We start from the raw sequence: 17,888 nt of genomic DNA on the forward strand, positions 1-17,888 counted from the left end.
CTTCAATCCTCACATCAGCTCCTTGAGATGAAAGGAATTTTCCTAATGAGGAAAATGGGAGCCGCAGCGCTGCAGGCGGTGGAGGAATGACAAATGATGCTGGCTTTGTCTTTCCAGAAGGCTGCGCCTGCAGCTGCTGCCTTAGTCAGCGAAGTGCCAGGGGACTCAGAAAACAGAGCCATGCCTCTGCAGTCATAATCGGAAGTCCCAAAGTGTGCTGGTGAATCTGGGTATCAGGAAAGCAGCTCCCAATGAACAGGAGCCTTTACACATACCTCTCCGTTTGAAAAGGAAATGTAGAGAAAGGAAGAAAACACTGGAGAAGGGGAAGGGGGGGAGAGAGAGGAGGGGGGCTGGGGCAAGAAAACTACAATCTAAAGAGCTCTAGAGAACAGCCTGGTCTGTATAGCGAGCCCTTGTATCAAAGCTAATTCTGCTAAAGAAGAAACAGAAATGGCCAATAACTAATTGGAAAGGTATTCAACATCCTTAGCTATCAGGGAAAGGCAGATTGGCACTGCTTTGAAAGCCCATCTCTCCTCGGTCAGAATGACTGTCACCAAGAAACAAAATGACAACAAATGCTGGTGTGGAGAACCTTTCCTCACTGCTGACTGTAGTGTAAACCGGTCCAGCCATTGGGAAATCTTCATGGAGGTTCTGCAAAGATCTCAAAATAGAACTAACCATATGATCCCTTACATGTACAGCCAAAGTGGTATATATACCCACTGGAGACATTTGCTCATCCACATCATTTCCTGTATCTAGAATTCCTCCCACTGGGGAGACCTAAGCAATCTACTACCACTAGATCCCAGTGACAAGCGGAGACAAATTCCCCCCCCCCCCTAAATTCACTCTGGAAAACTAATGATTTTCTTGAGCTTCCTTACAGAGTACAGGTGAGAGGGTTACTTACAGGAGAGTGGGTGTTCCTCACCAACAACTAGCCACAATGGTCCTTGCCCAACAAGGATGAGGGCTTCTCTATAGCCACATAGATGGAGCCCTCCTCCCCTAGTCCCCCACCCCACCCTTATATACTCTAGCCTCTTCCTGGGATCACCTTGGATTAGGGGAGAATTGCACATGCCATGTGGTGGAGAATTGCTGGATACTCAGGTGACGGCCTTGTTTGTGACCTACATGACAGGATATAAGCAAGCCCAGCTGGAATAACCCTGTTGCAAGGGGATTAAGTAGAACTTCCCACGCTTGCTTGGCTGGGAGGACAATCGTGCACAACATTGCCGCACTGCTCACCATAGATGGATGGCTAAAGGAAGTGGCTACCCACACACAGTGAAATTCTGTGCAAACACGGAAGAATCAAATGATAGCATTGCAGAAAATAGAACCAGAGACCACCATATTAAGCGAGCCTACCTCAGAATAAGGAGAGGAGAGAGTACAATGGTATTCATATGACATGAAAGCCTAGAGAGGGACAGGAGCCGGAAAGAGGAGGCAGGGGATGGAAGAGGACAGTGAGAGAGGAGGGCAAGAAAGAACAAGTGTAATGACATACATGGAGGAAAATGTATAATGAAGCTTGTCACTTTATGTGCAGACTTTAAAAGTTCCAAGTAATTCTTTTCTTAAAAAGATCTTATGTTTATGTATTTTGTGCGTGTGTAATGAGCAAAGTAAAGCCCACCATTTGCATAGAGTGTCCACAGAGTCCACAAGGAGTCAGATTCCCTGCAACTGGAGTTACAGATGGTTGTGAGGTGCCACATGGGTGCTGGGAACAAACCTGGGTCTTCTACAAAAGCAATGCATGTTCTTAACTTCTGAGCCATCTCCCGGGCCCCAATAATAATTCTTTTTTTATAAAACTGGTTGATACCAACACTAGGGGAGGCAGAGGCAAACAAATCTCTGTGAGTATAAGGCCAGACTGGTCCATGACATAGTGAGTTCCTGGTCAGTCAGAACTGCACCGTTAGACCTTGTCTTGGGGGGGACGGGACACGACACTGAAACTGGATTGGAGACAAAGCTCAGTGTGCTTAGCATGCACAGGGTCCTGAGTTCCATCCACACGACACTTGGGCGCATGCACAGCACCTGGAGCATGGATGGGTGAAGTATCAGAGGAGTAATTGGCAGTAATTGTCAGATAGGAGAGGGCGGTCAGTTTTCTTCAGGTATGTGGTCTGTGATGGGTTGCCTGTTCTCCAGTGGATGATCCTGATGATCTATACACACTCATAAATAGCCCTATTGTCCTCATGGGTTTTATAAGGTCATGAAGTTGGGAGGGCCCTGTGCTGGATAGCTTTTTGTCAGCTTGACACAAGGTAGAGTCATCTAGGAAGAGGGACCTTCAACTGAGAAAATACCTCCATCAGATTGGCCTATGGGTAAATTGGTGTGGGAGGGCCAAGCCTAATGTGGCAGATGCTGCCCCTGGGCAGGTGGGCTTGGGTTGTACAAAATGTAAGCTGAGGGAACCACAAGGAACAAAGCAGTGAGCAGCTCTCCTCCATTAGCCTCTTCAGTTCCTGCCTCCAGGTTCCTGCCCTGGATTCCTGCCCTGGATTCCTGCCCTGACTTCCCTCCATAATGGACTGGAAGCTGGAAGCTGAAAGCTGAAATAAACCCTTTCCTCCCCAAGTTGCTTTTGGTCATCATGTTTGTCACAGCAACAGAAAGCAGACTAGGACAAGGACAGTGAGAGAAGTCTGGGAATAATCGAGAGAGAGGTATGTGGGGGAATGAATAAGATCAAAATACATTGTATACGTGTATACATTCTCCTAGAAGAATAAATAAAAATATAGTATTAATCATAAATTAAAATTTAAGCCTTTTAAAAAATAGAGAAAGCAAAATAATTTCAACAATGAGACTTCCTGGGGAAAATTGGTGCCCAAATTTCCATACACTATCATGAGTTAAGTTGCTATGACCATGCATAGGTAGGTCTATGTGTGAATGTAAGTTTTCATTTCAGTGGAATGAAGGGCCAGGAGTACAAATGAAACTGCTAAATTTCTTTCAGAGTGGCTGGTGGCACTTTTATACATGAGCCACCAGCACTGGATGTCATAATTGGTTTTTATTTTTGCCATTCTGATAGGCACATTGGCTTCTCTCACTGTGGTTTAGCCGTGCCCCTCTTTGCTGACTAGTGATACTGTTGAACATCTTTCCATGTGTTTATTCTCCATCACTCCATCTTCTTCAGTGATAGTTCTGTCTATGGCTTCTGCCCATTTCCTAACTGGGGTTTGGGGTTCAAGAGTCCTTCATGAGCTATATGGTTTCCAAATACTTTCTCCCAGTCTGAGACTTATTGTTGTTCCTTTCTCTCTTTCTCATTTGTTTCTTTCTTTATTTTGGATGTCTGTTGACCCATGCACTCCATGGCATCTGTGAGGTCAGAGAACCTGCGGGAGTCAGTTCTCACCTTCCACCATGTAGGTCCCAGGGATGGAACGCAGGTCATCATGCTTGGGAGCTAGTGTCTTTCCCTGCTGAGCCACCTCCCCAGGCCTGTAACTTAGCTTTCCATACTATACACTTGCCCTGTTACAGAGTAACACTTTAAGTTTGATGAGAATCTGTCAGTTTTTCCTTTTAATGAGTTGTTCATTTTGACATCAGGTCTAAGAGTTGTATTTGTTCCTAACTCCAAAGTCCCCCACCCATCCCAGTTTCTTCTAAAATGTCTTATATTTATATTTAACGATTAATTTCTGAGTTGTTTTTCATATATAGTGTGAGATTTAGGCTGGAGTTCCTTTTTTCTTTTCTTTCTTTCTTTGGTTTATCCCCCCCCCATGACCTCTGTTGAACAGGCTCCCCTTCTTGATTATGGTGAGTGATTCAAGTGCTTCATCCCCATCTTGGGGAGGTGTTCTGAAGGCTGTGAAACCTTACAGTGGTTCTCACCTTCCTGATGCTGCAATCTTTAATGCAGTTTCTCATGCTGATGTTTCTCATGCAGTAGTTCTCACCATCCCAATGCTGTGGCCCTTTAATACAGTTCCTCATGTTGTAGTGACCTCCAACCATAAAATTATTTTCATTGCTACTTCATAGCTGTCATTTTTCTACTGTAATGAATTGCAACGTCAATATCTGATATGCAGGATATCTGATATGTGACCTCAAAGGGGTTGTGGCCCACAGGTTGAGAACCATTGCTTAGAATGCGGGGCCTGGATAGAGGAGATGGGTCACTAAAGGCAGGCCTATAGATGTTACAGCCCAGCCCCAGTTCTGGTTCCGGGTTGGCACAGCTCTTTGTTTCCTGTATATCACAGTCATTTGAGAAATCCCTGATGTATACTCCCACCTCCATGGTTGAAGCCACTCCTAGTATTGTAGACCCTCTACAACTAAGGGCCAAAATCAATCTTGTCCCCCTTAACAATCTCCTCTCAGGTACTTTATCAAACTAATAAGATCAATGCCTAACCCAGAGGCCACTTCTTTGGGGATCATCCCAACCTTCAACTGTGAGCTCCAGAGGAGAAATGCCTGTCTCCTTACTGACTAAAGCAGGGGCATTGACTCACAGTCTGGGGCTTAGACACATACATTCAAATGCCACTTTTGTCATATACTAGCAAGTCACTTGAGTCTCTAAACCTGTTTCCACATCTGTAAAATAGGCCTAACTGCCTGTGCTACAAGATTGTTATAAAACTAGATGATAGAATTAAATAAGTCTGTATTGACCCCCCTCCATACCTGGCACACAGTAAGCCAGGGACTAAGTATCTCATTTCCAGAGGACACACATGTTGAAATAAAGGGAGAAAATTTTTGGAAAAGGCAGCTATATATAACATTAGGAGTAGGGTACAAAAGTGACATAATAGGGTTCCTCCTATTGATAGCAATCTCTGTAATTATTTCTCCTTGGGTAATTGGTTTTTTTTTCTTGACATTAAGAGAATTAATAATAGGTATCACTGCAGGATACCAAGAGGGGTCATTCAAGGACATTCTCATTAATAGCTATTAACTTATTAAATGAGGCAGAGGCTCACTGCAGGAGCCCAGCACTCATTAGCAGATGGGTTGCACAGTCTTGATTGCCCAGGTGATCTTCCAAATGCCTGTTCTCACTTTGGGGAATCTATGTTAAACAGAGAACAGGGATGGCAAGTGCACTGGCTGCATGAGAAAAGCAGGATGCATGGAGTACTCATCTCCTTCCAATAATATATTCTTTGAAAGCAAAGGATCAAAGGGATCAGTGTGGGCTGGAGAGATGGCTCAGCAGTTAAGAGCACTGGCTGCTCTTCCAAAGGACCTGGGTTCAACTGTCTGTACCTCCAGTTCCCATGCATCCGACTCCTTCACACAGACATGCATACAAACACCAATGTATACAAAATTGTTCTAAAAGAGTGATCCGTGGCTCTGATTTAATTGTCAAAATTAATCAGGTATAGTGGCCCATGCCAGCACTTGGGAGGCAGAGACAGGTGGATCTCTGTGAGTTCAAGTCCAGCCTCGTCCACAGAGTGTGTTCTGGGACAGTCAGAGCTACGTAGTGAGACACTGTCTTGAAAACAAACAAATATTATAGTGCACTAAGAAAGACAGATGTTTGTATTGGAATCTTGCAGTGCATGCACATTTAAGTGAATCAAAAATATAGTGAAATTACATATTTTATTATTGATAAAAGCTAAATTTTCCATTTGCTTTGTTATTGGGGGGGCAGGTGAAAGAGATCATTAGTGTTAATTGCCAACAAAATCGAGAATCTCTTGGGAGATGCGCCACTGGAGGAATATCTTGATTGCATTAATTGAGAAGAGAAGGACCTGCCCACTGTGGACAGCATCATTCCCTGACTCAGATCCTTAACTGAACTGCAGCATTTGTCTGTTTCTGGTTCAAGCTCCTGATGCCTTAACATCCCTGTACCTTTAACTGTGAGTAAAAGAAGCCCCTTTTCTCCCAGATTGCTTTTGTCAGTGTACTTTATCACAACAGGAAAAGGGGCTGAGGGGTTGCTGAGCCTCTCACCTGGGAAAGCACACACCCTGCCACTGAGCTCTGCTGAGCAATTCTGGTTTTTTGTTTTTTGTTTTTTGTTTTTTGTTTTTGTTTTTTTTTTTTTTTAAGGCTGCTAGCATCCACCAGTTCTGTGACCCACTAATGTGCCAAAAGATGAGTGACAAGAACCAGGCACAGTGACTCATGCCTGTCATCTCAGCACTCAGGAGACTGAGGCAGGGTGTTTGCTGTAGCGCCCACGCTACCATCTGTTCCACGAATCGGGCGAAGGCCTAGAGATTGAAATAAAGACAAGACAGCGGGTCATACATTCAATGGCAATGTCGGAACGCCAAATGCCGAATGCCGTTTATTGAAGGGAAAGAAGGAAAGAACGGGCTTAAATACTGACTCACAGCACAGTGGAAAATTACAGGAATTTTAGGCTTAGCTCCTCCGTACGAGGTGTGTGTTGTCACGTAGTGTGTGTTATCAAAACGGGAAGAGTACCAACAACAGCCTTGGGGCAAGGAGTTCCCGCCAACAGCTTCAGGCTTGCTCAAGGTGCCTCGGGGGTCCATGCAGGGTTCTACAGTTTGCCATGAGTTCAAAGCCAGCCTGGGCTACAAAATAAGATTCTCTCAAAACAAAAGAATGAGCTATGAGTAGGTCTCAGGCATCAGAATTGGTTTGCAGGCTAATAGGGAACTCTGCCAGTGGCAATGATGGAGAAAAGCTTCCATGGGGCTCCCTGTGGGACGGTCTTGGTGGGACTCAACCTGGCTAAAAACAAGCTCTTTTTCTCTTCATAGGGTCACAGTTCTAAAAGTCAGCAAAATTTCAAAGGAACACCCTTCAAAATTGTATGTTTACACGAGAGGCTTTCAATTTCATCTGCCTGGAGCACAAACAGACAGAATAAAGGTAGCATTCATTCAGGAACTGAAGCTGGCCAGGGGGTACTGGAGGTCAGGCCTCACTCCAGCCTGTACCCCAGGCCACAGAGAAGCAGACACCAAGTGGCCCTTCCAAACTGGGGGTGGGCTGTATGTAGTGCGTCAGGGAGGAGAGAATTAGATGAAAACCTCCTCCAGTGAGCCCAGTGGAGGTGGGGGGACACCTATCTCAAGGGGCAGTGACCCAGTAGTTACTGCCACTTATGACAAAAAGCAGGACTGTGGGTATGGTTTGGTAGCAGAACACTTGCTTAATATGCATGAGGCTCTGAGTTCCATCCCCAGAATTGAAAACAAAATCATTTCCGTATGATCCCCAGACTCCGCTCTGCCCACATTCCCTGAAAGCTGGATATGATGCTGTGCCAACCCTAGCACCCACTAGACCATAGATTCAGGGACAGACAGGATGACAGAGTTCAACAGTCCCTGCCTCCTGAGACAAAACCATGGGCTGGCATCCAGAAAGACAGCCTTCGTGTCATGAAGCCCTTGGGCCTTGTGTGAATAGAAAGACAGAGCCCAACAGGGAGGGCCTCTCTGAGAGGAACCTGCAAACAGTCTCAGAGACGGCCCCTAAGAGTCCTGTGTGACAACACAAAGGAGGAAAACATTGGTTATATGTGCAACACTTTAGAGAGGAGATTCTGCCTGGCTCAACACAGGTTGGGACTATTTGTAGAGAAATGCGTCAGTCTATATAACTTTAGGCTAACTGGAGTCACCATTACCCTTGTTTGCTCCTTGTAGCTCTGAGCAGCAATCTAAGCAGTGTAGAACTAGGATGGAGAATAGACTGGAAGGTCAACAGGTGGGACTCTTGCTCTAGTGGCCACACAGTAGGACTAAGTGATGTTCCTGGGGAAGTTCTGCAGAGGAAAAGGACAGTGGCTTTCCGGACCCTGGGTAGAGTTTTAGAGGCAGGCTTCAAAACATCAGTTTGGGTTGAGAAACACAGAGACACCTTGGCAGCTCCCGGCATGTGGGTGAGGCCTATAAGAAGGCTGGGCCTTGAGTGCTGCCAACAGTCCCTCCCAGGAACAGCTGGCTGGCCTACTTTCTTCTCTCCCACTCTAACCACCCCTTCGGAAAAGTGTCATTCACCTCCCTTCCAGACTGCAAAGGATCAGACGTCAGGGACAACTTTGGCCAAGAACGAAACAGAATAGGGTCCTCTCATGAAAAAGGAGGGTGGCAGTGAGGATCAAGAATAAGGACAGCTGTGCCCAGCAGATCTTCCTCAGGAGGGAGTACAGTGCTGACAAGGAAGAGGGTGAGCTATGAGGGCTGTTGACTATTCTTGTGAGGCCAGCACAAGGAATCCTTTTGCAAATCACCTTTGGACCTTCCCTGTGGGAACTTTTTCCAAAGATCAAACTTTGGGAAGTTAAATATTGTAAAGTGAATGAGTGTACAGGAACCATTTTTAAGAGCCAAGGCTGTAGTTCCGGACCTTGTGCCTGTTAGATAAGCGCCCTGCCACTGAGCTTAGAAAACGTCTATTGTTTTGAGACAGGGTCTATAGCCCTGGCTGACCTGAAATTTGTTACATAGACCAGACTGGCCTGGAACTCACCAAGATGCTCCTGCCTTTGCTTCCCAAATTCAAGGACTAAAAGTATATGATATCACACCCAGCTGGAAAATACTTTTTAAAAGAAAAATATGAACTCTGTCTCTACCCTTTTTTTGTTGTTTTGATTTAAATATATTTTTATTCTTTAAGAATCCCATACACGGGGCAGTAGAGATGGCTCCAGAGGACTCAGGTTCAATTCTAGCAACCACATGGCAGCTCACAGCTGTCTGTAACTCCAGTTCTGGTGCATCCAACTCCTTTACACAGAATATACATACATACATACATATGCAAAACACCTGTACACATTAAGCTAATAAATAAATCTTTTTTTAAAAAAGAATACCAAACATGTATACAAGTATTTTGATCGTATCTCCTCCCCGCCCCCACTCCTCTCCCTAACTCTTCAGATATCTACCCCACCCCCTTTTATGTTTTCTGAGACAAGCTCACTATGTAGCCTGGCTGACTTTGAACTATCTTCCTGCCTCAGACTTTCACGTGCTGGGATAGCAGGCATGTAACACTATGTCTGGCACATTGTTGTGCCTACCGGGAAACCCCTCAACCTCCAAGGAACTGACTCCCGACTGCAAAAGCAAAAGGTTTTTACTGCTAAGAACCAAACTGGCTGGGACCTCACTCTATCGGAAGAGTAAGGCCCCCATTACAATTGCAAAGCATTTTTAAAAGGGAAAAGGGAAAGGGAGACTTGAGGTCACTAGCCTCAGTTCACAAGGTTTCTAAGGTTACAGAGATTTTACAGAGTACTAAGTTTCCTTACAAGGTCACCATGAACCAAAGTGAATAGTAACTGTCATCTGTTTAGGCAAGATTGATTAGCACACCTGTAGGGTATCCCTCTCTCTCTCTCTCTCTCTCTCTCTCTCTCTCTTTCTCTCTCTCTCTCTCTCTAATGACTGATAGGCTCAGTGGCCTTCTTTTCAAGATAATAGGACAGGGAGGATGTTAACACACCTGGTGGTGGGCTCCGGCTTTCTTCTCTGTCTCCTGAGAACTGCATGTGGGCTTTGCTTCCGTACTCTGTAGTCAGGGAGTTATCTATTGGCTAGACTTCCTGTTCTCTCTAGTTTTCCCTTCTTGCCATAAGCTCTAATTTATACTTTTTAGTTATTAATTTTCTGTCACAGGCATCTCTCCACTTTCCTTGAGAGAACCAACAGAAAGAGACCATAGCGGGGCTGGATAGATGGCTCAGTGGTTAAAAACACTAGCTAGTCTTCCAGAGGTCTTGAGTTCAATTCCCAGCAACCACATGGTGGCTCAGAACCATCTATAATGAGATCCGGTGCCCTCTTCTGGCCTACAGAGATACATGCAGACAGGGCACTGTGTACATAATAAATAAATAAATAACTCTTTAAAAAAAAAGGAAGGAAGGAAGCAAGCAAGCAAGCAAGAGACCATACCTTCACTATTGGCCAGAGCAAACACGGTGTTCAGAAGCCTTCCTGGGGGTGAGTTCTCCCCCAGAGTCGATGTTTCTTCAAGCAGTTCTGAGGAGTGCTCTACCTAATGAGCCACTAAATTAGAGCCACTAGTGCTGTGCTTTGCTGTGTTCACATATAGTTCCATTTCTCCTCTCCTGGGCACACAAAGGACCCTACTTCCCTGCCTTGGTAAGTATAGTGGAACATCACTGCTATAGCAGTTTCCTCCTTGATTGGAACATTTCAACCAGCAGGGAAGTTCTTTAAGTAAACAATCCAAACTAGCTCCAGGAAGTCCCTAAAACTGACCAGAGTCATTAGGCCCCTCCCTTCCAAGAGGAAATGGTAAAGAACTGCTGAGAGCCACTCTCAGAGGGACCAAGCTGCAAGAAGACAGACCAGCTCAACTGCATAGGAAGAACAGAGACCAACCCAGCTGCCTGGTAGGGGCTCAGACCAACTAAGGGCACCTGGAAAGGACACCCTCCAACCTGTTGAGCTGCCTGCCTACTGTACAGTCTGCTCCAGGTTTCCCCATGCTGGGGTGGGTTTTAGTGATGCATTTCTGCTCCTGTAAGTAACCCCACACCCAGACTCCTGTAAGTAACCCCAGTAAAACTCATAGGTTCACCTAGTTGGATTTGGTAGTATCTGCACTTTGGTCTATTGTGAGCTCTTTATCTGGGTTGAGTAGACATGTGTGTGTTACATCTCCCCAGGAAAAGTCTGTCACACAACATCAACATATGTCAATTGGGTGAAATCATTTAAAAAGAATGCTTGATTCTCCAAACCTCCCCTTCCCTATGGCTAGGAATGCTGAAGTTGTGTTTGTTTTGGTAACAATGCCTGAGGTGGTGGATCCCTAGGCAGCCTGAGTCCCTGGGTAGCTACAAGGAGAAAGCCCCATACTGATGCCCCTAATAAGCATACATTGGCTATATATCATAAACAAGAAATAAACTCCAGTAAGATGGTGATGTTTGGGGTGTTTGTTACTGCAACAGAACATGGCCAATCCTGACTGCTACATAGTTTTACTTAGCAGAACCTGTGATACCTAGTACTTCCCTAAGTGCTAACTAACCAATGATGGGAGAAAGTGGTGCACCTTTGTCTGGTTCCAGGAATTAACCTAACTGGGATGATAAGGGAACGAAGAACTGATAAACACATGGATACATATACTGTGGGATAAAAGGTCTGAGCTCACTTTTGGATTTGAAAACTCACCAATCCTGAGCTAATAATCCTACCAGTCCCTGAGCTTGCCCCAAGTTCAGGACTTGAAATCCCACCAATTTCCACGCTGGAAAACTCCTCTCCCAAAAACCCTATAGAAGCCTGCCTCCTGCCCAGTTCCCTGCTGCTTCTCACCCAAGGAGAGGCAGCCACCATCTTGTGTCTGTCTCAATACATCTTTTGTGTGATGCTTGTTATACACTGTGACCTTGTGGTACTCCTTGAATCCTGATTGCTAGGATTCCTTTCCCCTCAGAGCTGCAACACTTCCATTGGGAAAACCTTGCCCTTTGGAACTGTTGCACTTACACAGAAAATCAGGGATTGGGTGAACTGAGCTCTCTGAAGGAGAGTAGAATAGAGAGACAGGTTTTAGAGTATGCAGATGGATCAAGGGAACAGGTTTAGCTAATCTCAGTAGGAATCATCTCTGTAGGGAAGCAATGTTCAGGTTATAAATCTCGTGTGGGGAAGAAGGAAGGCTATGCTGGACATTTTCTGCATACATTGTCATCATTCACACTTACACCCCCAGGAAGACTTTGCCACTGTCATAGAGCTGAGACATTGGGATCTCTGACATGACTGTACACATGTCAAATAACATTCACTCAGAACTTCATTCACTGAGGTCTTCCTCTGCTCCCCACAAGATAGACTTCAATGAACTCATAATGGGAAAGGTTCACTCCCTGATCTCTTGAGAATTTAGAAGGGCTACTATTCAGGCATCTCTCGATCTATTTGGGAATAAGTAGCTCCCACAGTTCCAGAACTCTATTGGACTCAGTATGTCTACAAAACTGTCTCCCAGGAGGCTATTTTAATGTTGATCCAAGTAAATGTTCATGTAAAAGCTGGTCACCTAACCCAGGCAGTACTAGAGTGAAGTTTTGAGGCTAACTCCTGAACCCATTCCAAAAGAAAGAAAGGACATTCCTCTCAAGGCAACACCTTGTTCTCCAGTAACCCAGGCTGTGTGCCCACTGTGGACATCCATGGTTACCCAAACACAAACCTGCCCTACTGGACTCTCGTGATCTTTACTCAGTCTCCATGGCCACAACACAAGTTGAGCAAACAAGACATCTGACCTAATCAGATTCTTACATTTGGGAAGTAAGACATGCAGAGAATCAGTCACTGTGAACTACTGAATTCAATGAACAGCTTTACAGTCATGAATATCATGACCAAATGAAGACATGTCAAGATTTAGGAATCTAATTTGCTTCCACTACGAAAGTGTCTACTCAAAAAATTTATTTCACAGTTCTTGCTATTTCAACCCAGTTTTTTGTTTGTTTTGGTTGGTTTTTGTTTGTTTGGTTTTTCAAGACAGAGTTTTTCTGTAGTGTTGGAGCCTGTCCTGAAACTCCCTCTGTAGACCAGACTAGCCTCGAACTCACAGAAATCTGCCTGCCTTTGCCTCCTGAGTGCTGGGATTGAAGGCTGGGAATAAAGTAAATTTACTTGTATATTGTGGACGGTGGGAGGTGCTTGCTCACATGCATGCAACCATTCATATAGGAGCCCAGACGCAGAACAATAAATCCTAGGTTCTATCACACTCACTCTGCCTTGTTCCCTTGAGTCAGGGAATCTTCTGAAACTGGAGCTCACAAATATTTTTTTTTGGGGGGGGGGCTAGGCTGGTGACCAGCAGGTTCCAGAAATTCTCTTGTCCCCAACCCTCCCAAAAGAACTAGGATTATAGGCATGCTCAGGACCATGACCAGCTTTTTACATGGGTTCTGAGGATTTGAACTTAGGTCCTTATGCATGCACAGCAAGCACTCTTACCCACTCAGTCATCTCTCCAGCCGCAAAAGTAAACTATCTTTTTAAAAATCATGTGAGCTCAAGAGCCAGTGAGATGGCTCAGCAGGTAAAGATGCTTACCACCAAGCCTGACCATGTGTGTTCAATTCCCAAGACACACATGGTTGAAGGAAAGAACTTCCACAGCTGTCCTCTGACCTCCACACATGTCATGCCATGGCATGAGAGTGCCTACCCAGTGTTCTTAAAAGAAAAAACAAATGTGAGCTGGGCAATGGTGGCACACGCCTTAAATCCCAGCACTCGAGAGGCAGAGGCAGATGGATCTCTGTGAGTTTGAGACCAGCCTGGTCTACAAAGCTACACAGAGAAACCCTATCTCAGAAAAACAAAATTAAACAAAACAACCAAATGCATGCTCCAGATCAGCAATTTTCACATTTTTAAATTATAGCCCCATCATAAAATATAAATTATAGCAACACAGTATACACACATATATATACACAGTATGAGCAAGAACATGCAAATTACAGGTTTCACAACAATGCTTACCTTTTTGTTTGGTTTTTCATTTGTGTGTGAATGCAGTACCCCCCCCCCCCGTGGAGACTAGAAAAGGACATCAGATCCCTGGAGCTGGAGTCATAGGTGGTTGTGAGATGCCCAACATCATTGCTTGCAACTGAACTCCAATCTTCAAGAGCACTGTGTGCTCTTAACCAACGAGCCATTTTTCCTGCTTCTTGTGTGTTGTTTTAAATGCTGGTCATTATTCATTCAACTGAATCAATGGCCATTGAAGGAGAGCCCTGAACAGCTGGAGGGTTCCTCCCAGACCCCAGATCAGGCACAAACCACACCCAAACACCTGTTTTCACAGAGATCCTTTATTAAGCAAGGAAGAAAAATTAAAGTGGCTGCCTGCTGACTCAGGCAGGAAAACAACAGCGAATGACCTTGCAGGTGTAATTTTTGAGAGGAGAAGGGGAGATGTGTGTTAGAGTGGGCTAGGATGATATGGTAAAGGAGATAGGGGATGAAGGAGAAGGGGAAGGGGACAAGGGAAAGAGGGAAGGGGTATTTGGCCTGAAGGGACAGAGAGCTGCCTCTGCATAGAAAGGAGACTGGCGAAGCCATAGAAAAAGTGTTGGCTTATAAAAGGGGGAAACGCTTAGAATGAAGCGTTTAATTTTAGTTGGGCATATTAATTAGTTGAGCCAAAGGAGGTTTCTGATTGCTGGGACTTGGGAGTCAGCCTCACAGGGAAGAAGTGGCTAAACATGGGAAGAGACCTTGGGAGCTAGCTTTAGGAATGTAATCTACCAGTTTTAGCAAGGCAGCAGAATGGGGGAGAAGGGTAAGGCCTGCCAGAACAACATGTTCTAGTAGGCTAGTGTCCTTTCACCCACTAGGAGGCAAGCAGTAGTTTTGACTTAGTACTATTACTTAGTATTACTTAAAAATAATATTTCTGGGCATAGTAGCCCATGCCTGTCATCCCAGCAATTGAGGAAGTTGAGTGAGTAGGTTCATGACTTCAAGGCCAGCTATATAGTGAGACCCTATCACACCCAAACACACACAAAGCATGTATGAAATTATCAAAGAAAAATAGCATATTTTTAAGAAAGAAAAAGTACTGTTGCCAGTGGGCATTGGTGGTGCACACCTTTAGTCCCAGCACTCGGGAGGCAGAGGCAGGTGGATCTCTGTGAGTTTGAGACCAGGCTGGTCTACAAGAGCTAGTTCCAGGACAGGCTCCAAGGCCACAGAGAAACACTGTCTCAGAAAAAAAAAAAAAAAAAAAAAAAACCCAAAGCAGAACAAAACAAAAAGAGCACCATTGCCATTGATAATTTGGTACACTCTAATCTGTGTGTTTTCAAAACTTGCCTCTCTACATACAAAAAAAGGAACTCAGCTCATGAAGATTGTCCATTCCCAGGACTTTGACAATACAGCTTGGAGGCCCAGTGTGGAGACAAACTGCAGCATCTATTTAGCAGACACATGGCACGTTTGCTGACATCATCACCTGATGGCCATTAAGACACTGTACCTTTTGTGATCAGCTCGAATGGTTCCATTGCCAAACAGACTGAGATGGGAGCGTGACTGATCAGTCTGTTTTCTTCAGTGATGAGTATAGAAGCCAGGTCCTCACCTATATTAGGCAAGCACTCTACCACTGACCCACAAACCCTAGCCCATGAGCCAACATGAAATCTGCAAAGCTTTCCCTCATGGTCAGGGCCTAAATTGCTGCTGAAGAAAGATGCTGATTCTGAGACTGACAAGAGCCAACCTCTACTCTTTTCCACATCCATCCAGAGAAAATCTGGTGTGTCGGGGCCCCGGTGGAACTTGGCATCTGTATCCTCATCCTCTCCACACTGAGAGCCCCTGAACATTCACTGTAGGTGCTGGTAGACCTTTGCCCTCAGGCATGCAGCTGGTCAACTCCCACCCTGAGGAATCTGAGTTCCCCCTTCCCAGGTCCTTGCTGCTTTCTTCCCTCAGTCTCAATACAAGCAGCTCATGATAATTTCACTCCTAGGTTGGCTCACACCTGTGCCCCAGCACGCCAAGGTGGAAGGAAGAGGATCAGGAAGTCAAAGTGATTCCCACATACAAAGATGTGGAATATTATCTTGTAAAGTGGAACGGATGCAAAGAGTCTACAAATACTTGGGAGCCCTTGAGCAAGTGTCCTCAACTGTTGCAGCAGTCCTCCAATGACAAGAGTAGTTACTTATCTCTGGTAAAGGCAGGCAAGGCAGTCACTCCAAGTAACTGTAGCAAACCCTTGGCACCAGCTGTCTCTAAGTACATTGTAAAGAAAGGCAAACAAAGAATAGCTCTGCAGAGAGGGCAAGACTACCTCAACAGAAGAAAGAACAGCACATGGTTGGTATTTATTGAAAATATGGTTGACGTGGAGGGCCCACTTTAAGACTTCTACTACATTAATGAGTACAGGCCAGCTCCAGGAATCATCTTTAAAAATGCTTCTTTGAAAAGTGTTGTTTTGGCCTATAATAAGAACCAACAAATTAAAATCAAACCTGGCACTCTCATCCACGAATGCAACTCAAGGTACCAATGTGAACCTGATTGTCCCAATAGGATTGTACAAAAAGACACACAGTATCCCTGTGCACCTTTAAAACAAGCAATGGTTTGTGGTGGAGGTGTATAAACCCTTGTGAAGATTAAAAGAATGAGTTTTGTCATGGAATATGTTGGAGAGGTCATCACAAGTGAAGAAACTGAAAGGCGTGGAATTAAATGACACCCAAGGAATCACATATCTTTTTGAATTCACAGTGGATCAGTGGATGCAGCTTGATATGTAAATGTGTCTTACTTTGTGAATCATGGTTGTAACCCAAATCTTCAGGTCTTTAATGTTTCCATCAATAAACTTGATACTCAGCTTCCCAAGTTAGTACTGTTTTCCACAAGAACCATAGAAGCTGGAGAAGAGCTGACTCTCAATTATCAAATGAAAGGTTCTGGAGAATTATGCTCAGATTCTATTGACCATAGCCCTGCCAAAAAAGGGGGGGGGGTCAGAAATGTGGGGCTGAGGCTTGCTGAGGTTACCTGTTGAATACTAGTGTTTGTGGGGCTGCAATAGGGACCAGCCGAGCAGTCCCAGGTCTGCTCCTGAGTGGAGGCGTGTGGGTGAAGGAAAGGCTAGCTATAGATGATCAAGGAAAGACAAAGACTTGGGATAGTAGCAGGAGGGCAGTTTCAGTCCATACTGAATGCACTCCAGTTTATTCATACACCAACTTAAGTAATCAACCAAAGGTGGGAACAATCGCACAAGACTTCTTTTATCATGTATAAAGGGCAAATAGCAATCACTTCCCTTAATCCTAAAGACACTTTGTAGCTGGAGCACTCTTTTGCCTTCAGGCACTCCATAGCTACACCTAGCCTTCAGGGTGAGTATAAAACTGTCTGGGCCCAAGTCTATTGTTATTTAGATAGGAGCCTGGGCATCCTGTAGCCATTAAGCTAATGTCTTAAGGACAACAGGAGTGATTTGAGCTCTCTGAACTTGTGGCAAGATGGAATGGACTCCCATTTATGGGTCCCACCAATTCCCCTTCTTAAATTAATAAAATAATACCTGTGCTTCTGCAACAGGACAGACGACTGTACCTGTCTCAGGCTGCCTTCTTCAACCTACCAGTGCTTACCTATCCTTGGAGCACACATTCTGTCATGTGTGACCTGTCTTAGGTTGCCTGGAAGCAAGAAGATCTTACCCATCCCTGGTTATCAGCCTCTGTAACAAAGAATGCTAGGGGGTGGTGCATAGCTTGATGCCATGCACCTCTTAGCCAACTTTTCATCTAGAGCTCAGGAGCAAGCTTCATAATGCTAAGCAACATATGCACTTTTATGGCTACCACATCTCCTGCAAAAGGATAGGATGAATCAAGTTAAAATGGCCATTTAAAAATTGGTCTGGGGTGTCTGGAATGGCTTTGGCTCTATCAAAGTCTAAATCTGCCTTTCTAATCTCATTATACCCAAAGATTCATAAGCATCACATCAAATTCCTGTCAGAATGAGCTCTGGCCTCTTACATCCATAAACACTTACATGCTACTGCTAAGGTTACAGGCATCAATATTTCCAGTATGATTAGTAACAATAGACATACAAATCGACTGGGTTAAAGTTCTCATCATTTAAATTCAACCAAAGGTTCTCATAATGGGTGGAGTATGGTAACTCCACAATTCTGAGCTTTTTCCTTTTCCCTATCTAAAGTCCAATGCTCTGATGATTGTAAAGTTAAAAACTAGGTTTGAGATACCAGTCCTTGTGTGCTGAATATTAACTGCAAACTTTTGTCCATGTTAGGTTCAAATACTGAAGAGG

The 17,888-nt window shown here is 44.7% G+C and overlaps 1 pseudogene; it reads left to right on the forward strand.

Moving 5' to 3' along the window:
• Positions 1–4,313: 4,313 nt before the first annotated feature.
• Positions 4,314–16,599, forward strand: LOC127218159 (histone-lysine N-methyltransferase SUV39H2-like; annotated as a pseudogene).
• Positions 16,600–17,888: the final 1,289 nt, after the last annotated feature.

This window comes from Phodopus roborovskii, unplaced genomic scaffold, assembly GCF_943737965.1.
Source record: "Phodopus roborovskii unplaced genomic scaffold, PHOROB, whole genome shotgun sequence".
NCBI classification, from domain to species: domain Eukaryota; kingdom Metazoa; phylum Chordata; class Mammalia; order Rodentia; family Cricetidae; genus Phodopus; species Phodopus roborovskii.